We start from the raw sequence: 5498 nt of genomic DNA, 5'->3' as shown, positions 1-5498 counted from the left end.
ATGTGTGTGAAAGGGTGAATGTGGCATGTAGTGTAAAAGTGCTTTGAGTGGTCGGAAGACTAGAAAGGTGCTATACAAGTACAGGTCCATTTAACCATTTATTAACAAGATTATCAATTTCGGAGGGACTAAAGTTGTTATAGGACTCTGTTATATTCAGACATGGCATGATCATTTATACATTACACTATCCTCTTTGTTCTCTTTTTCTGTCCCAATGCCCATGTTGCACATTATTAAATATGCAATTGACCATTTATTTAAATGTATTAGTCTATGTGTTATGGATTTTGTCTATTTTTTGTATTAAGGCACACGATCAAATGTGGGAATTCTTTCAGGTGGGTTAACTTGTCATACAGTACATACAGTGTGTCAGTAATGTAATCCTTCTGTTTAGCGTATTTTGTTTTTTGTCAGCTGTAAGTGCTTCGTCTCCCATATGGGGACGGGATGCCATTAGCTTGCTACTATCAAGTGTTCGTCATCAAATGAATCTGTTTTATATTGTCCTTAAGAATTAATTTTAATAGCCTATTTTTATAGCAGAATATTTTGTTTATTTTGATTCCACTTGTCTAAAGATTTTAAATTATATCTAGTGAATGCATGATTATTAATTTTGAAATACTGAGATTAATATAACACTGTGATTTTTATATTGTATTGTTATTGTTGTACATTTGTATTATTCCAATTCAGCTGAGTTGGCAGTTGCCTGATGAGAATTAGACCAGAAGGACCTCATTGTTGGAGGATGATGATAGTTCAGTGCTGTGAATGTCACTGTTATCTCCCTGACCTCCCAACAGCCTTTGCTCACATCTGTGAGCTGATCTATGCTTTAAACCCCAAGTGCAGGTGAAGCAGGTAAAGAGAGGTACACATTTGTAACCATTCAGAAGGTTTTCATGGAGCAAATCTGATGTTCCAGTGTACTTGACCTTTTTGCAAAGAATATGATATGTATTTTGATCAATTAAAAAAGTTTTAAATGCAGACATGTCTACTGACCACCCCAACACACACAACTGTCAGAAATTAAAAATCATCCACAACCATCACAAACACTCAGGCCTAAAAGTATCACAGGTCATCACAGCAAACCTCCAAAGAAATAATGTTTTCAATCAGTCAGTCTTATTTCTTCTTGCAATGCGTGCAGGCATGTTTTTTAACTTGTATTGATTCCTTCACACAGCCTAACTGCCAAAAAGTTGTCATAAATGTCTAGTGGCAAATTTAAAAAAAATTTCATAGTCATCACAAAACAACATAAGGTGCAATTAATGAATTTTTGAACTATATCTTACTTTTTCAACCCAAAGTGCTGACCGTCTGTCAATCCAAGAAAACCGCTGGAGGCCCAGCTTCCTCACTAGCTAGCTAACTAGGTAGAAATTATGAAAATAAATGTGTCATATCGGTGGTTGTAACTTTTTCAAATCAGACTTTAGGCAAGGTGTTTTATTATAATGTTTTGACAGTACATTTGTGGCACTTTAAAAAGAACAGTTACAATTAAGCTAACCTAACCCTTACCCTAACTGTGACCTGTTTTTCATCATATGAGTTAATCTAATGAGGATGCTGGGTTAGAGTTGAGACAATGTCAAATATGAGTTGTGGGTGATCCTGTGGCACAGTGCAAGAAAAATCTTTCCGCCCAGTTCTGGAAAGCTACTCATTTCAACATATCATTAAGAGTAACCATCCACTTAAAATCATTCTTATACCCTAGCACTGTCAGTCAGCCTAGATAAAGTACAGAATTCATACTTAATATTCAATAGTTGCTATAACAGCCGTACTGGGGATAATATTGATCCTAGATGGGATTCAAGCTAACGTGCAGTATTAAAGGCAGTCAGTGTGGTAAAGATTAAACAGTAGAAATAATGATGTTTTTAGTGTTCAGACAGACAGACATTCTGTGGGAAAACAGCCCGGTATCTCTAGAGATAGTATTCGTATTGTACAAATATACAAAGCAACATCCAGTGTCAACGTTCAGTAACAATGCAGCAAGTTGTGTGTCTAGCAAGATGGAGAAAAGGGCCACTAAAAGATTACCACAACAACCTCTAACCCCAAATTCCACCGGTGCTACCAGAACATGACAAACTTTGCCCGGTTTCCTTATGGAAACTCATATTTATACTACTCAAACTGGACTGCTATTTCATTCTAGCTGAAGCAATATGCGCCCACGAATGCATCCTCTTCTTGCATGTTTTAATACAGTGCTGTTTTCAGTCTAAATGGCCAGTACGTCTTCAGAAACCTTGTCAGTGTCTGCATCTCACATGACTGCCACTCCCTTAGCAATGAAGCAGGTAAAATGCAAGGGGCCATGCACTGACATTTAGAAAAATGATCAATACTTAGAAAATCAGTTGTATTACCATCGAGTTTACAGCAGCTGGGATGTATTTCAGCTCCAGGCTAAGGTAAGATTAGAGTAGTGAGAGTTGTGGTTGAGGGGGAGGGGTCATGGTTGTAGTGGGACTGCCGAGATGACTCGTAAAACACCAGGCCATTATCGTCATGCTTTAATGCAGAGTTTAGCATTCAACACATCAATTTCATTCCGCCACGGCTTGGGATTTATTTGGAATTCAGTTACAGTTTCATATTACGGCAGCAGCAAGATGGGAGAGGTGAGATGGGAGAAATAAAACAGAGAAAGAGAGGGTGACAAAGCAGAGGCCTTCGAGGCGAAGCAGTGATGGCGGTAATGGCTGTAATTTTTGCCACACACTCAGAGCACATCAGCAGCAGGAGCACATTAGAATAAAGAACCTGTGTTTCTTTTATATTTTCAACCAGAACTGCCTCAAGTTCAGCTCAGAGGTCAGCAATGTCCGAGGGAATGGAGGGAGGACTCAGGGAAGACAGAATGGAGAAATGCATTTGGGGAATGGATAAATGGATCACATGTAGACCAACACATACTGTAATTAAATGTTCATTCCCACCTTTCAGCAGTCATTTGGATTCTGGAATATTCCTGTAGATCTTTATGCTTGATATTATTGATATTATTTATACTGGTGTAGCTGGTGGAGTTAACAAGTTACCTGTAGACTATAATTGCTTACACCTGTGATGAGCTACTGGATTACCAGTAGCTTGTCACAGGTGGAGCTGGAGTGTCTTCAAAGCACACACCAGACAGACACTTCTGACATAACAATAAGCCAGTGTGAAGGTCAGAGAGCTGCAGGTTGGACAGGTCAAGCAAGTGACAGTGAGAAAGCCATTGCTGAGATGGCAAAATAAGAAATAAAGGCTTGCCTGGGCCATGAAGCACTTGCTCCACATAACACAACTTGTTTAGAATCATCTTTGCCGTTTTGTTGTATGTAGCATAATATAGATAACTTTGCATCTGTGCTCTCTGAGTCAGGCTGACCTCTACTCTCTGACCCTCACGCAGTGCAATAGCATAAAACAGTGATATTCAAGTACATCTCAGAATTGTACTCACATGAGTACTCTCAGCTATCTCAGCTCTTAGCTATATTATACTTGAATTAAATCAGCAGTGAAAGCAGTTGTTTAATTAAAAGCAGCAGCGGCAAAGATATCCTGACTTTTAGTCCTTAATGTGGATCGAGCTCCAAAGCTATTTAATACTTGCATCATCATCATGCAAACTAAAAACAATGTTATTACATCTTGCATTCTTGGATTTTCAACCTCCATTTCCTCAATTTGTAACCTTGGCTTTACTGAAGTAAAGTAAAAATAGTACTGACTAACCCTACAGTCAAAAGAACCAACCAGGGCATTTGTTTGATCAGAAAATTAGACATATGATAGTAATAAATAAATTGAATGTGTTTATGTTTAATAATTGCCTTATGTTTTGCTGGTTAAAGAAGGTTCTGATTAATGTAATCAAAATGTGTTGGTCCAACAAGAACAAATCATTTCAAACGGATGCTTCCAAATTGTTCTACTCTTTCTTACAGGATTAAGCAATTTTGTTGGATCAACTTCATTTTCTAGTATAATGTTACAACTGAAAAATTAGTTGGACCAACCTTATTAAAGTTGGACTCAAACCTACTAAGTAAGTTCCTTACTAAATAAAGTAAGGCTCAACTCAACTCAACTCAACTCAAATAAATTAAGTTAGACTGATTTAATCAACCAATAACCATCCTAATGCTGTAAGAAAACAATTGAAACCTGTGGAAATACTTTCCATTATTTAATTAAATTCATTCAAATAGTTATTTTTTTGAGTGTAATTTAACCTGAGGTTTTAAAGTCAAAGGCAGAATGTAGGTGTGTTATTTAATTTCCTGCTTTAATCTCCATAAATCTGTTTTTGGTGAAAACACTGAGTATGCTTATTAGTGTCAACTGACAGCATGCCTGCCTCTTTTATTATCACATATGATTAGCATGTACCAGGTATACCACACTTCCTCTGCAGAACTTTCAAAGCCACGAACAGGCAAAACAGCAATATTGATATGCACATCACGGTCATTTAAATGCTCTTCCAATTCTATAAATTAAGAGCAGTTGATCTTGTATTATTCACAGGGAGGGAAAAATTAACCAAATAGGTTTTTTTTTATTGACGAGATCTTCTTGAAAAGGTCAACGTGCATTTGATAATCAAGCAACCTGTTTGAGGCTTTAGGCGGCAGATATTCTGTGGAAGCCGGCTGGCTGTCAAACAGTGTAATGACTGCTGCTATGACAGCTGCGCGAGAATGATTAATGCCTCAGTGAATTGTTCCATTTTATAGACATTATAGCTGTCAAGTCATCGGTTATACTACATCTTCCACTGAATAAACTTTGTTATTTGTAACAACATGCGTTGAATTAAAGAACAGGAAGATAAAAGTCACTGGAAAATCGCACTAAACTCCAAAAGGTTAATGTAAGGCTCAGTGAGAGTCAAGGCAAAGTTTCACGCCACATCACGGCCCTTCATTCATTAGTAAAGAGCAGTGGACTGGTGCCATCAACAGCGGTGAATAATTCATCCACCTGTGCAGCTCTCAGAACTTTTTAAAAGGCCAGCATCAGCAGTCTCGTCGGACGTCAAATGCAGAAACAAGCCTCTGACTTCAATTAAAACCGATCGATACAATGAAGTGGTGAAAATCAGTAGGAGAGGCCGGGTTCCTCTGATGCTGTTGTCTGTAAGGCATTAAAAGTAGACGAATGAGAGTTAAGTGAGAATATCATGCAGAGAAACTGCTGGAAAGATTTTTGCAGGACTTTTATTAAATGCCTGGTATAACTTTGTTTTATTGCAAGTATTTGCAATTTTATCAATCTGACTTGACTCCCCTCTCTTCTCATGCCCATTATTCCTCATTTTTTTCAGAAGCAGGAAATTAACATAGAAGCAATAAATTCACACAGAGTTCAACATTAAAGGGGAAAGCCTCTGTGGGAGATTGTGGAGACTGACTTTAAATGTACGGCTGGTATTGTTCTTCATTTTTGTTACTGTCAACAAATCC

Source organism: Morone saxatilis, unplaced genomic scaffold (assembly GCF_004916995.1).
Source record: "Morone saxatilis isolate NCDOM2014 unplaced genomic scaffold, NCSU_SB_2.0 Contig24, whole genome shotgun sequence".
Taxonomy (NCBI): domain Eukaryota; kingdom Metazoa; phylum Chordata; class Actinopteri; family Moronidae; genus Morone; species Morone saxatilis.
The sequence above is the reverse complement of the archived record's forward strand: the minus strand, read 5'-3'. Positions refer to the sequence as shown.